Here is a 17228-nt window from a genome sequence, read left to right as displayed (position 1 = left end):
GAAGGTAAACCTTTGGCTCATCATTGTTGAATGTTTAATGCACAGCTTCCTGAGCTATAGAAAGAGATGAAGAGAAAATGGAAAGTCCAAGATCATCATGTGTGTTCTGTATCTATGATTCCACGAAATCAAAAGCATTAAAGATCAGCCTGGTGGCTCCTTTTAGGCATGTGGAAGGATTTCCTGGCTGTACATCTAGTTTCCTGTCCATCCTGTGATCTCCTCGCCATCTATTCATGGCCTAGATATTATAATGTCTCTGCTCCAATCCTTGCAAGGAAGCCTGCTGATCAGAAGGTTGTGATGTTAATATCTCTGGAATCTGTTGTGGACAAAGCGGATCTGTTCTGTCCAAGATTCCTGGCAATCTGGAAGGACTAAGAGTCTGAGCTTATTGTGGGTCTGATGTTCAGGAATGCTTTGGGGGATTTCATGAGTATACAGTCTGTGTCACTGCATGAGACTAGCGGTGTCTAAAGTCGGTGTGCATCTGGTAGGCCAATTTATATGAGATTCCTAACACTGGAACTAGGCAGTGCTGTCTGAATCCCCCAAAGGGAGGTTTTTGGGAAGACTATTGACGAGAACCCTTGAGACCAAGAGATGGGCACAGCAATAGAGAGAGGGAGATCTCAGAGACTAATGATGGTGAAGGTGGAGGGGAAGAAACATCAGAGGTCCTGCATTGAAATTAATAAGAACATAGAATCCCTACAGTGTGGATGTCCAACCCAACATGTCCACACTGACCCTCCAAAGAGTATCCCAGACTCATTCCCCTGACTAATGCTGGATCAGTGGTGCTGGAAGAGCACAGCAGTTCAGGCAGCATCCAACAAGCAGCGAAATCGACGTTTCGGGAAAAAGCCCTTCATCAGGAATAAAGGCAGTGAGCTGGAAGCGTGGAGACATAAGCTAGAGGAGGGTGGGAGTGGGGAGAGAGTAGCATAGAGTACAATGGGTGAATGGGGGAGGGGATGAAGGTGATAGGTCAGGGAGGAGAGGGTGGAGTGGATAGGTGGAAAAGGAGCTAGGCAGGTAGGACAAGTCCGGACAAGTCATGGGGACAGTGCTGAGTTGGAAGTTTGAAACTCGGGTGTGTTGGGGAAGAGGAAATGAGGAAGCTGTTGAAGTCCACATTGATGCCCTGGGGTTGAAGTGTTCCGAGGCGGAAGATGAGGCGTTCTTCCTCCAAGTGTCTGGTGGTGAGGGAGCGGCGGTGAAGGAGGCCCAGGACCTCCATGTCCTCGGCAGAGTGGGAGGGGAAGTTGAAATGTGGGGCCACGGGGCGGTGTGGTTGATTGGTGCAGGTGTCCCGGAGATGTTCCCTAAAGCGCTCTGCTAGGAGGCGCCCAGTCTCCCCAATGTAGAGGAGACCGCATCGGGAGCAACGGATACAATAAATGATATTGGTGGATGTGCAGGTAAAACTTTGATGGATGTGGAAGGCTCCTTTAGGGCCTTGGATGGAGGTGAGGGAGGAGGTGTGAGCACAGGTTTTACAGTTCCTGCGGTGGCAGGGGAATGTGCCAGGATGGGAGGGTGGGTTGTAGGGGGGGCGTGGACCTGACCAGGTAGTCACGGAAGGAACAGTCTTTGTGGAAGGCGGAAAGGGGTGGGGAGGGAAATATATCCCTGGTGGTGGGGTCTTTTTGGAGGTGGTGGAAATGTTGGTGGATGGTTTGGTTTATGCGAAGGTTGGTAGGGTGGAAGGTGAGCACCAGGGGCGTTCTGTCCTTGTTACAGTTGGAGGAGTGGGGTCTGAGGGCAGAGGTGAGGGATGTGGCCAAGATGCATTGGAGGGTGTCTTTAACCACGTGGGAAGGGAAATTGCGGTCTCTAAAGAAGGGGGCCATCTGGTGTGTTCTGTGGTGGAACTAGTCCTCCTGGGAGCAGATACGGCGGAGGCGGAGGAATTTGGAATACGGAATGGCATTTTTGCAAGAGGTAGGGTGGGAAGAGGTGTAATCCAGGTAGCTGTGGGAGTCGGTGGGTTTCTAAAAAATGTCAGTGTCAAGTCGGTCGTCATTAATGGAGATGGAGAGGTCCTGGAAGGGGAGGGAGGTGACAGAGATGGTCCAGGTAAATTTAAGGTCAGGGTGAAATGTGTTGGTGAAGTTGATGAATTGCTCAAATTCCTCACTGGAGCACGAGGTGGCGCCAATGCAGTCATCAATGTAGCGGAGGAAGAGGTGGCCTAGCTCCTTTTCCACCTAACCACTCCACCCTCTCCTCCCTGACCTATCACCTTCATCCCCTCTCCCACTCACCCATTGTACTCTATGCTACCTTCTCCCCACCCCCACCCTCCTCTAGCTTATCTCTCCACGCTTCAGGCTCTCTGCCTTTATTCCTGATGAAGGGCTTTTTCCCGAATCGTCGATTTCGCTGCTCCTTGGATGCTGCCTCAACTGCTGTGCTCTTCCAGCACCACTGATCCAGAATCTGGTTTCCAGCATCTGTAGTCCTTGTTTTTACCCCTGACTAATGCTCCTAATCCACACATTCCTGAACACTATGGGCAATTTAACATGGCCAATTCACGTAAACTGCACATCGTTGGACTGCGGGATGAAACCAGAGCACCCAGAGGAAACCCACACAGACACAGGGAGAATGTGCAAACTCCACACAGATATTCGCTGAGGCTGGAATTGAACCTGGGTCCCTGCTGCTGTGAGGCAACAGGGCTACCCACTGAGCCAGCATGCCGCAGACAGATTGCAGGAGAGGGAGAGACACAGGACATGAAGGAGACAAGCAGGAGATGTGCAGTAGGAAGGAAATGACAAGATGAACAGTGTGACTTTGACTATAGGTGACTGATGAATGCAGGGGCAGTCCCTCTGACTTCCACAGTTTGTGGAATTCACCTCAAACTCCATTGGGTGCAGCATGAATTGAGACTGTTCAGTTCTGAGAAGCTGATTGTAAATAGAAGACTGAGTCTGAATTAGAATTATTCTGTCTCGGTTGTTGTGATTCACTCTGAACCTCTTCCCTCCACCCACAAGAACCACAACATCTCAAGGCTGAGGTTCACTGTTGTGAACATGATGGAGCAATAAGTCCAAGTTTCCTCTCCTCCTGCCAGTTTCACTTGCCACAGGCCCCTGTATCTGTGTCAGCCACATCACCAGACAAGAGAGGTTATCGTGCCAGTGAGATTACCAGAGAGTGGAATTCCATTAGAATGGGCTCAATTTCTGTACTGGTCTTAGAAGTTTGAATTGTGACACCACGATATGTTGTGGGCTAAACTTCCAGCAGAGGCCAATGGAGACTCTATGAATTAATTGGATGTTTTAGTGCATTTCCAAGGACAGTTTAAGAGATATAGTGAGAAAATAGTTTGTGAAAACTTTGCAACACTTCACCAATGGAGAACTCTTCATCCAACTGAGTATATACCTGGAAGGAAGCAATGATTACCAGTCTGATATCGAAAACTCTTCCTGGGTGATACAATTCCATCCACAGAGGAGCAGGAAGGCTTCACTTGATCTGAGCTGATTGGGGTGACTCAGATACCTCTGCGATAAGTTCTTTTGCTTGTTTCGTACCCATCTTCAATCTCACACCAAGTCCAGTCCAGACATGACCCCAGTGTTGGCTGGCTGATCTCAGCTCTGAGTTCAGCACAGCCTTGGGTTTAAAATCCCCTTGGAAATGCTCCGCCCTCTCCACCTCTCCTCCCCATCCCCACCAGGAGCTGGTCATAGTCATCCCAAATACAGGATCTCTGCTCCACTCCAGCTTGGGCGGCTCACAGATTTCCCAAGGCCTGTCACTCCAGCATTGCTGACTGAGCCTCCACCTGCCAGGGGCAAAGCTCAGAAGCTAAACCTGACTGAACCCCACCCCTCCATCACCAAACCATCATCTCCTAGACCATACAGAACCTCATCACCTCAGGAGATCTCCCACCCACAGCTTCCAACCTCATAGTCCGGGAACCCCGCACTGCCCGGTTCTACCTCCTTCCCAAGATCCACAAGCCTGACCACCCTGGCCGACCCATTGTCTCAGCATGCTCCTGCCCCACTGAACTCATTTCTACCTACCTCAACACTGTCCTATCCCCCCCCCAGTCCAGGAACTCCCCACATACGTTCGAGACATCACCCACGCCCTCCACCTCCTCCAAGACTTCTGTTTCCCCGGCCCTCAACGCCTCATCTTCACCATGGATATCCAATCCCTCTACATCTCCATCCGCCATGACCAGGGCCTCCAAGCCCTCCGTTTTTTCCTCTCCAGACGTCCCCAACAGTACCCTTCCACCAACACACTCATTCGTTTGGCCGAACTGGTCCTCACCCTTAACAGTTTCTCCTTCGAATCCTCCCACTTCCTCCAGACCAAAGGGGCAGCTATGGGCACACGTATGGGCCCCAGCTATGCCTGTCTCTTTGTTGGCTACGTAGAACAGTCCATCTTCTGTAGTTACACCAGCACCACTCCCCACCTCTTCCTCCATTACATTGATGACTGCATTGGCACCAACTCATGCTCTCACGAGGAGGTTGAGCAATTCATCAACTTCACCAACACATTCCACCCTGACCTTAAATTTACCTGGACCATCTCTGACACCTCCCTCCCCTTCCTGGACCTCTCCATCTCCATTAATGACGACCGACTTGACACTGACATTTTTTTACAAACCCACCAACTCCCACAGCTACCTGGATTACACCTCTTCCCACCCTACCTCTTGCAAAAATGCCATCCCGTATTCCCAATTCCTCCGCCTCCGCCGTATCTGCTTCCAGGAGGACCAGTTCCACCACAGAACACACCAGATGGCCTCCTTCTTTAGAGACCGCAATTTCCCTTCCCACGTGGTTAAAGAAGCCATCCAACGCATCTCGTCCACATCCCACACCTCCGCTCTCAGACCCCACCCCTCCAACCGTAACAAGGACAGAACGCCCCTGGTGCTCACCTTCCACCCTACCAACCTTCACATAAACCAAATCATCTGCTGACATTTCCGCCACCTCCAAATGGACCCACCACCAGGGATATATTTCCCTCCCCACCCCTTTCCGCCTTCCGCAAAGACTGTTCCCTCCGTGACTACCTGGTCAGGTCCACGCCCCCCACTTCACTCTAGTTCCAAACTTCCAGCTCAGCACTGTCCCCATGACTTGTCCGGACTTGTCCTACCTGCCTATCTTCTTTTCCACCTATCCACTCCACCCTACCCCCGCCCCCGACCTATCACCTTCATCCCCTCCCCCACTCACCTATTGTACTCTATGCTGCTTTCTCCCCACCCCCACTCTCCTCTAGCTTATCTCTCCACGCTTCAGGCTCTCTGCCTTTATTCCTGATGAAGGGCTTTTGCCCGAAACATCGATTTTACTGCTCCACGGATGCTGCCTGATCTGCTGTGCTCTTCCAGCACCACTGATCCTCAACCTCACTCTCTCTGTCCTCTCTTGATTCCTTTAAGATGCTGTCCTTAGAGCCAAACACTCTGCTCAACTTACAAGCCTGATGAAGGGTTCCTGCTCAAAACGTCAACTCCCTTGTTCCTCGGATGCTGCCTGACCGGCTGTGCTTTTCCAGCACCACTCTGATCTTGACTCTAATCTCCAGATCTGCAGTCCTCACTTTCACCTCAACATACAAACCACCAGCCCGCACGTTCCTTCATGTGGCCTGGCTTCAACTTTGTCGATAGCACTGCTGTGAGGTGTCTTTCTTGGGATACTGTGGAAACGCAAGCCCGTTGTTGCTGAACATCAGCTGAAGTGCTTCGAGACTCAAGCCTACATTCCACCAAAGGTCGGTGTTTTGGGGAACGGGAGCTGGGAAAGATGAGGATAAATCTGGCAGTCCTTCGAAGTGAGGAGGATGATTGTCCTGGATAAAGCCTGTAGCAAGGCTCTTCTGTGGGAGTTTCATAACATCAGCAGGCTGCTGCTGACCAGGACAATATCCTGAAACCTCAATTCCCCTGCTCCTCGGTTGCTGCATGACCTGCTGTGCTTTTCCAGCACCACACTCTTGACTCTGATCTCCAGCATCTGCACTCCTCACTTTCTCCCAGGACAATATCCAGTTCTTACAAACTGCCAGAGGTGGACTGGAAGAATTGACTGGTTCAGGATTGGTGTGTTTCACTATTCACTTTCCTTTGCCATCAGGTCCCAGAGTGGGACTCAAACTCAGAGCTTGGGGCTCTAAGAGGCCTCAAGACCCTGGTTGGAGGGATCATCCAGCTCAGGAACTGGAGAACCTGTAATGAGACAATAATTACCGTGAACCCATTATGTGTGTGAGGGTCTTACTAGAGAAGAGAGGAATACTGCCCTCTTCAAATATCCAACAACAAAGGAGGTAGAGGAAGCTCAGAGGTAGCAATGAGTTTGGTACAGAGAAAAATCTCTTTCCATTGCCAATCCATCCCAATTTTCATAGGGCAGATCCATTATGGACTAGATACTAAGTAAAGGTCCGACTACACAGCCCATTCAAATACTCCCCACAGAGTACTGTATAGCTTAGGTATCAAGAAAAGCTCCCTCTACATTGCCATGTCAATGGTTACATTAGCAAGTGTAGATAGTTTGGATATAGGAAAAAGTTCCCTCTAAACTGTGTCATTCAGACTCTCTAGGACAGAGACAGCACATTGTTAAGTACAAAGTAAACCTCTTTCTACACTGTCCACATCAAACACTCCCAGGACAGAGACAGCACATTGTTAGATACCAATTAAAGCTGCCTCTGCACTGTTCCCATCAAACCCTCTCATGACAAACATTGCACCAGGTTAGAGACAGATTAAAGCTGCCTCTATGTTGTCCCCATCAAACACCCCCAGGACAGGGACAGCACAGGATTAGATACCGCCAGAATAAAGCTGCCTCTACATTACCCACATCAAACATTTCCAGTCCTGGTTCAATATAGGTTATATGTAGAGTAAAGCTTTCTATCAATTGTCCCAGCAACCATTTCTGGAAGGTACACGGTATGGTTAGATCCAGAGGTAAACTCCCTCCCCACTGCCCCATCAGACATTTCAAGAAGAGGTGCAGTTATGGTTTTAGTAGTGTGAAGCTCCCTCTACAGCTTAACATCAACATTTCCAAGAGCAGATACTGTACGGGTTGGATATATAGAAAGGTCAGGAACAGAAGAACAGGGAGCAGAAGTAGGCAATTGGGCCCCTCAAGCCCACTCTGCCAGTTGGTGCGATCACGATCAAACTCATCTCAGACTCAAATCCTTTCTCACTCCCTGTAATCCTTTAACCCATGACAAATTAAAAACCCGTCTATCTCCTCCTTAAATGTATTCAGTGTCCCAACGTCCTCCACACTCTGGGGGAGTGATTTCCAGGTTCATGACCTTTTGAGAGAAGTAATCCCTCTTCATCTCTATTTTAAATCTGGGATCCCTCAGCCTAAAATTAGGGCCTCTTGTTCCAGATTGCCCACAAATGAAAACATTTGCTTTGCAGCTAATTTGTCAATCCCCTTTTGCACCTTTTACACCTTAATTGGATCTCCTTTCTTCTTTCTAACCTCTGGTAAGTGTAGCCTAAATGGCTCAATCTTTCCTCATAAGACAAACCTTTCATCTCTGGAATTAATCCAGTGTACCTCCTCTGAACTGCAGTTACATCGTTCTCAAGTAAGGAACATCAAAACTGTAGGAGGTACTCCAGCTGTGGCCTTACCAATGCCTTGTTCAATTGCAACAACACTCCCCACATTATACTCCATTCCTTTAGCAATAAATTCCAAAAATCCATCTGTCTTTCTTATTATCTGCTGTATCTACATATTAGCTTTCTGCAAATTCATGAAGACACCCGGATCCCTCTACACCCGGATCCCTCTACACCAAGGCATTTTGCACTTTCTCACCACGGACTTAATAAATTGCTTTTCTATTTCTCTGACTGAAATGAATAACCTCACACTGACCCATGTTGAACTTCCTCTGCCAACATTTGGACCATTCACCTAACACATTCATATTCATTTGTAATTTTTTTTATTCTTTCATTTCAAAGTACTTTCCTACCTACTGGCATCTGCTAATTTGGTTTGTGTCTTCGATCCCTGCACTCAAGTCATTAATATAGATTGTAAATCCATGGTGCCTGAGGACTGAACCCAATAGAACCCCATTAGTTATAGCTTGCCAACCAGAAAAAGACCCATTATCCTGCTTCTCTGCCTTATGTTGGTTAGCTAACCCTGTATCCAAGTTAATGAATTACCTCAATCCTGTGTGATGTTACCTTGTACATTATCCTTTTGTGGAGCACCTTCTGGAAGTCCAGATGTACCACATCTACAGGATCTCCATTATCGACTTTGCTTGTTACAACTTTGAAGAATTCTAGCAAACTAGTCAGTCATGATTCACTGTTCATCAATCCATGGTCTCTCTGAAAATTGCAACTTGATTTTCCAAATGCCCCACTATTACTTCCTTCATAATTAATTCCAATAATTTCCCAATGACAGACATTAAACTAACTTGTCTATAGGTTCTCACTTGCTGCTTGCCTCCCTTTTTGAATAAGAGGTTACATCAGCATTTTCCCAATCCACGGGAACTTTTCCAGAATCAAAGGAGTTTTGGAATATGACAACAAATGAATCCATTATCTCAGCTGTGACTTCCTTTAAATCCCTGGGTTGTAGGCCTCAGGTGTTGTGGACCTGTCTGACTTCGATCTCAACAGTTTGCTTTTTCCTGAGTGATGGTGATCATTTGAAATTCCCCTTTGACTATATCCCATTACTATTGAGATGTTTCCAGTGTCCTCCAGTATGAAAACTGTGGCAAAATATTGATTCAGTGTGGGGCCCAGGTTTCTGATCCTCACGCTAAATTTGAAATTCCAATATGCTATGATCACAGTTCCCTGGAGGATTCTTTACTTTATTAATCCCATCTCCTTATACACTTCTCCAAAATAGCCTCCTCACTGGTTAGAAACACATAGTTCCAAGAAACATATCTGATACACTCCGTGAATTCTGCTTCCAAACTACCATTGCCAATTCGATTCATCTGGCCTATATGTATCCTAAATTACCCATGCTGAGATCAGAGTCCTGGTGAAATTGCATACTAGGATTTTGGGCACCATGATGGCTCCGTGGTTAGCACTGATACCTCACAGTGCCAGGGACATGGGTTCTATTCCATGCTTGGGCAACTATGTGGAGTTTGCACATACTCTCCGTGTCTGTATGGATTTCCTCTGGGCACTCTAGTTTCCTCTCAGATGTGCAGGTTAGGTGGATTGGCCATGCTAAATTGCCCATAGTCTCCAGGGATGTGCAGGCTAGGTGGATTAACCATGAGATAGCATAGAGGCTTGAGTCTGGAAGGATGGTCTTCAGAGGGGCAGTGTGAACTTGATGGGCCAAATGGCCTGCTTCCATATTGTTGGGATTCTATGAATTGGACCCTGACCTAATAGTCATCTCCCTCCATCCACTGTACTGATGCCAATGTCCTGTGAATTTGAATCCATTTCTTCCACACCATTCTTTGAGTCATATGCCTTTTGTCCCTGCGCCAACTAGCTCATAGCTAAGGTAGTAATCCAGAGATTGTTAACATTTTGATTCTGCTTTTTAATTTAGCCCCTCGCGGCTCATATTCTTTCAGCAGAGCCTCTTTCCTCTTCCTGCCTATATGTTGGTACTTGCCTGGACCACAAGAACTGGATCTTTCCCTTCCCACGTGACATTCCTCTGCAGCCCCGGATGAGATATCTTGAACCTAGGCACCAGGCAAACAACACAGCCTTTGGGACTCTCGATCCAGGCCACAGAGAACAGTGTGTATTCCCCTGACTGTGTTATCCTGATTATATCTACATTTCTCTTTTCTCCCTCATCTCGAATGGCTTCCTATGGTGCTATGGTCAGTTTGCTCATTCGCCCAACAGCCCCCACTTCCATCCACACAGGGAGCAAGAAACGCAAACTTGTTAAAGTTCAAGGGCTGAGATTCCTTCAGCACTAACTCCTACATCTCTCTGCCTGCCTCGCTCACAGTCACAACCTCCCTGTGTGACCACTGGCGAAGTTTGAGATAGTTAATCTAAGGGGTGTGACTCTCTCCTGAAACAGTGCTCAGGTAATTCTCCCCCTTGCTGATGTGTTACTGTGATCGAAGCTCAAACTCCAGCTCAGCAACTCTGAGCCAGAGATCATCTCATGCAGGTACAACACCTCTCACCCTACACTATCACATTAAATTTTCTAGGCTAGTATACAAGTGATTAGATAAAGATTAAAGTTCTCCCTACTCTGTCCCCATCAATCACTCCCAGGACAGGTATAGCTTGGGGTTGGATACAGAGTAAAACTCCCATGATGTTTTCTTCATCAAATAGACCCAGGACAGGAGTAATGCAGGACAGATACAGTCACAACACCCCATACAATACTAAGCTCTCTTAGCTCAGATGTACTATGCCAATATAGAGTAAAGTTACCCTCCCTTGGTGCATCAGAGAGTCAGAGTGAAACCCTTTTAAGCATGTCAAGGCTGGAATACACTCCCACTATATAATTCTATCAAACATGTTCAGAAGCCAATCAGGACATCTTCAGATTAAAATTCCAGTTCCATTTTCTTGTAAATCACTTCCATGTCTGCTGCACCAAGTGTATAATACAGAAATTGTTAAATGTTGTCATTATCAATACACAGCCAATACCGGCGTGCTTCCAAGATCAATACGCTGCCAATAACAAAACATTGAAGAGATCAATACATCCCAATATTTTTCCACAGCCAAATCACTCCACTGCCAATATCAGTACACTGCCAAGATCAATTCCCTACTGAGATCAAAATGATCCCAATATACCACTCCACTGCCAGGCTGAATTTAGTGCTAATATCAGTGCTTTTCCTGGATCAATGCATGACTAATTCAACATGCAGCCAAGATGAGTGCTTAGGCAAAATCAATACATTGCTAAGCTCAAAACAGCATAAAGTATAGGAGTGAATTTAGGCCATTCAGCCCATCAAGTCTACTTTGCCATTCAAACATGGCTGATATGTTTCTCAATCCAATTCTCCTGCCCTCTTCACATAACCCTTGAACATAGCCAAGGTCAATACATATCCAATATCAAAACAGACCCAAGATCAACGCATATCAAATATCAATACACACCAAATGTCAATACATACCCAAGATCAATACATACCCAATATCAATTCATACCCAAGATCAATACATACCAAATATCAATTCATAGCCAAGATCAATAAAAAAACAAAGATCAATACATACCCAAGATCAATACATACCCAATGTCAATACATACCAAATATCAATACATACCCAAGAACAATACATCCCCAATATCAATACATTCCCAAGATCAATACATACCAAATATCAATTCATAGCCAAGATCAATACAAAGCAAAGATCAATACATACCCAAGATCAATTCATACCCAATATCAATACATACCCAAGATCAATACATACCCAATGTCAATACATACCAAATACCAATACGTACCCAAGAACAATACATCCCCAATATCAATACATTCCCAAGATCAATACATACCAAATATCAATTCATAGCCAAGATCAATACAAAGCAAAGATCAATACATACCCAAGATCAATTCATACCCAATATCAATACATACCCAAGATCAATACATACCCAATGTCAATACATACCAAATACCAATACGTACCCAAGATCAATACATCCCCAATATCAATACATTCCCAAGATCAATACATACCAAATATCAATTCATAGCCAAGATCAATACATACCAAATATCAATTCATATCCAAGATCAATACATATCCAATATCAAAACAGACCCAAGATCAATACAAAGCAAAGATCAATACATACCCAATGTCAATACATACCAAATATCAATACGTACCCAAGATCAATACATCCCCAATATCAATACATTCGCAAGATCAATACATACCAAATATCAATTCATAGCCAAGATCAATACATACCCAATATCAATTTATACCCAAGATCATTACATACCCAAGATCAATACATACCCAATATCAATTTAGATCCAAGATCAATACATACCCAAGATCAATACATACCCAATATCAATTCATACCCAAGATCAATACATACCCAAGATCAATTCATACCCAATATTAATACATACCAAATAGCAATACATACCCAAGATCAATACATACCCAAGATCAATACATAAATAATATCAATTCATAGCCAAGATCAATACATACCTAATATCAATACATACCCAAGATCAATACATACCCAAGATCAATTCATAGCCAAGATCAATACATAGCCAAGATCAATACATACCCAAGATCAATCCATTGCCAAGATCAATACATACCCACTATCAATCTATACCCAACATCAATTCATAGCCAAGATCAAAACACACCCAATATCAATACATACCCAAGATCAATACACACCCAATATCAATACATACCCAAGGTCAATACATACCCAAGATCAATACATACCGAATATCAATACATACCCAAGATCAATACATACCCAAGATCAATTCATAGCCAAGATCAGTACATACCCAATATCAGTTCATAGCCAAGATCAATACATACCCAAGATCAACACATATCCAATATTAATGCATACCCAATATCAATACATCCCCAAGATCAATACATACCCAATATCAATACATAGCCAAGATCAATACATACCCAATATCAATACATACCCAAGATCAATACATATCCAATATTAATGCATACCCAATATCAAGACAAAACCAATATCAATTCATAGCCAAGATCAATACATACCCAATATTAATACATACCCAATATCAATTCATAGCCTAGATCAATACACACACGAGATGAATACATACCCAATAACAATACATACCCAATATCAATTCATAGCCAAGATCAATACATACCCAATATCAATACATACCCAATATCAATACATACCCAAGATCAATACATACCCAAGATCAATTCATAGCCAAGATCAATACATACCCCAGATCAATACATACCCAAGATCAAATCATACCCAAGATCAATTCATACCCAATATCAATACATACCCAAGGTCAATACATATCCAAGATCAATTCATAGCCACGATCAATACATACCCAAGATCAATTCATACCCAAGATCAATACATACCCAATATCAATACATGCCCAAGATCAATACATACCCAAGATCAATACATACCCAAGATCACTACATACCCAATATCAATATATACGCAATAACAATACATACCCAATAACAATACACGGCTAGTATGAATGCACAGCCAAGATAAATTCACTGCTATTACCAATACTCTGCCAAAATCAATACATTGCCAAGACCAGAAGGTTGCCAATATCAACATTCAGCCAAGGCAGATATGTTGCTGAGATCAGTATCACACCAAGATGAATACACAACTAATGTCAGTACATAGTCAATCTTGATTTACTGCCAACATCAATATGTTGCCAATATTAATACACAGCAAATGTCAATACCTTGTCAATATCAATACACAGCCAAGATCAATACACTGCCAAGATCAATACACAGCCAAGATCAATACATTGCCAATATTGAGACTAATCTCAGTTCCAGGACATCCTCAGGATAAAGTCTTAGGCTAAACCATCCTCAGCTGCTTTATCAATAGCCTTCCCTCCATTGTAAGGTCAGAATTGGGGAAATTCACTGGTATTTGCACAATAATCATTGCCATTTGCAGCTCCTCAGATAACTGAAGCAGACCATGTCCAAATGCATCGAGGTCCCGGACAATATCCTGGATTAGGTTGAAAAGTGGGAAAAGAACATTCTTTTTACAAAAATGCCAGGCGATAGCCATCTCCAATGGCAGAGAATCTGACCAGCATAGGTCAGATGAATGATATTTCCATCACTGAATCCCCCCACTGTCAACATGCTGGGGGGTTATCATTGGCCAGGAACCAATTTAGACTCAATATATAAATATTTTGTACAAAAGTAAATCAGAGGCAAGGAATTCTGAAGTGAGTAAATAATGCTCAGGCTCTCCAAATCCTGTCCACCACCTACAAGGCACAAGTCTGGAATGTGATGGAAGACTCTCCACTTGACGGGATGAGTGCAGCTTCAACAGCACTCAAGATGCTTGGTACCATCCAGGACAAAGCAGCCCACTTGATTGGCACCACATCCACAAACATCCACTCCCTCAGCCATTGATGCTCAGTAGCAGCAGTGTGTACTAAGTACAAGATGCATGACAGAAATTCACCAAGACTCCCCTTTTAAATCCACAACCATTTCCATCTAGAATCATTTGGGCACCATGTACGTGGGAACAAGTTCCAGTCCAAGCCACTCCCCATCCTGATCTGAAAATATATCGCTGTTCGTTCTGTTTCACTGGGTCAAGATCCTGGCGTTTTCACGGGAATCCAGAGGGTCAAAATGGCAGCTCTCTTCAACTGCTTCAGGGCCTTTACAGGTGGGAATCAATAAATACTGGCCCGGCCAGTGATGCCCACTCCCCATGAACAGACATTACACAACACTTACAGCACAGAAATGTGTCACTCAGCCTAATACATCCAAGCCAGTAACAAACTGGAAAAACTCAGCAGGTCTGATAGCGTCCATGGGGAGAAAGCAGAATTAGCCTTTCAAGTCCAGTGATGCTTCTTCAAGAACACAAGTCTGTGACACCAAGTCTAAATCAGTGCGTATCCTCTACACCAGCCTTCATCCACCTCACTCATCTCAGTACATCACTGTTTTTCCTTTTTGTTATATATACACTTCCAGATGGCCCCTAAAATGTGACTATGTTATTCATTCAACTACTTCCTAGGTTCAAGGCGCACTTAATAATATTCTGCAGGTGAAGAAATGTCCTCTCATTTGCCTATTGGATTTATTAGTGGCTCATTTTTATGTCTGCACTTTGTCCCAAAAGCCTGAGCAGACGCCCTACAGAATCTATATTCTCTTCCTGTTGAACTTGATTGGGTTCGCTAAGGAGGTTACACATGAAGTGTAGACTTCCACATTCCTTGAGTACAATGGCCCTATATGCTCTGAACGGAATAAATGGTGCATCGAGGATCACTCCCGGCTCCTCAAACAGGGCTGCAAGCTTGTCAACATATCATGTTTGACATGACATCTCACTCAGAGGATGACACTCCCTCACAACCACACCAATGTTTACCCACTGAAGTCTTATGTCAAGGCTTGAATCCACAACCCTTGACTCAGAGGCAAAAGCACTGCCAAAAAAGCCAGGCTAAGGTCTTCAAATAGAAGACTCAGCAACAAAAATAGAACACAGATGACTCAGCGCATGAATGCATTTAACCAGGATCAAACTGAGTTGCATATAACAAGATGATCCTAGATTCCATCCCCAGTCTGTGTTTCTCTTTTTCCCCAGTCTGGCACTAGCATTCCCCCAATTGGTTGAATGAATCAGATTTGTTGTCCTATTCAAGTCAAACATCATCTTAATGTCCGAAGGAATAGCTGTTCTACTGTCTAAAGGTGAAAAGGTATTATAGACTTTTGACTCAGAAAGAGCTGACAGCCTTGAACATCTGCCAAAGGAGGTCAAGTGAAGAGGTTCTGTGTCCCTTGAATGGACTGTCCACCTCAGTTAGTCACTGGTTTATTGGGCTTCTGTGTTTTGAAGCAGAATTCCAGTCTGTCCTCAATCCAACACAAAGTCCCTGCCAACACCAGGAAGGATATGTGGTTCCTCCGTGAGGAGCTGATGGTTGCTTGATGTAAGGAGGCACAGGGAAGGAACTCTTATGAGAATGGAATTCTGTCAAAGTGTTAAAAGGACAATCAGCCCATTCCTTTCACAGATTTGATCTGTCATAGGTTCTCCTGGCTCGAAATTAAAAAGAGCAGCTTGAAGTTTTTCCTCATTCTAAAACAAAAAGCAGGAAAACTCTGGAGTATATGTCTCAATCTTTGACCTGTTCCCTTCTTTAATATCACCATATCAGTGACCCAAGGCTCATTCCAGCACTTTGATTAGCCAGGTCACTCTCCACTCCCTAACCAGCTATTCACCCACCCCTTTTCTAAAGGCATGTGTTGATAAAGTACTCAGGGTGAATATCCTTCATATCTCACTGCTTAAAGACAGTCATATCAGGAGACCATTTAGTCCTTTCAGCCTGCTCCCCATTCAATGGGTTGACTTCTGTCTTACTTTCATCCAGTTTGGTTTCACTACCCTTGGTGATCATAATTTGAATTCTCATTCGACTCCAAACCTCAACAGATATTTGGTAGCTAGTTGCAGATGTTCGGAGATGTGGTCCTGGATATCACCTCTGAATGATTCCTTAAAATTTTTAAATCTTTCAATTTATGTCTCTATTCTTGTTGACTCCCTTCTGAGAGGAAACAGTTTGGCTCCATAATAATGCATGCTGGCCTGACTCGTAATGGAGGACTGAGCAACCCGTACCTTCATTTTCCGGTATTACTCTCTTCCAGTTTTTTCCCTCTGAGATGGTGTCTCTTATTGATGTTCTTTTTTCTGCTTTTGTCCTAACATCCAGCAGGCCGACTGACTAACTAACTAACTAACTGGTCCCACAGAATCAACACTGACCTTGCTTAGTTTTTCCAATTGGACAGTAGCATGCACAGTTAGTGAGTTATATCTCTTCCCACCTCTCAACCAGAAATGCCCCAACTCCCCCACCATCCTGGCTCTTTCCCCCACCACAGGACAGCTTACATATAAGACACTTATTGGGAATGACAGCATCAGACCACAAGTGTAGATTTCCTGGTGGAAGTCACATCCATGCACAGTTGGTCTCTACAAAACAGATCTTGAAGCAGTGAAAGGAGTTGTGAAAATGTTTACAAAGACGTTGGACTAAAAGGGTAAGGTCAGACAAGGTTAACTAGGCTGCCTAGGTCTGTCTTCATGGAATTCTGAGAGACACAACGTAGACCCTGGTAGAGGCCTTCAACGTTTTATGTGGGAATTTGACAGGATAGATGTGGAGAAGTCGTTTCCACTCATAGGTGACTCCAAACTAAAAAATAATGAAAGGAGGGTGAGAGCTGGTGCTTCCCAGAAATCACAGGATCACAGAAGCCTCAGCATTGTTGTGGAGGCCATTCAACCCATAACATTTGTATCTGTTCTTCAAACAAGCCCCATTTTGGT

The sequence above is a fragment of the Hemiscyllium ocellatum genome, chromosome 16, assembly GCF_020745735.1.
Source record: "Hemiscyllium ocellatum isolate sHemOce1 chromosome 16, sHemOce1.pat.X.cur, whole genome shotgun sequence".
Lineage (NCBI taxonomy): Eukaryota > Metazoa > Chordata > Chondrichthyes > Orectolobiformes > Hemiscylliidae > Hemiscyllium > Hemiscyllium ocellatum.
This window is presented reverse-complemented; position numbering follows the sequence as displayed.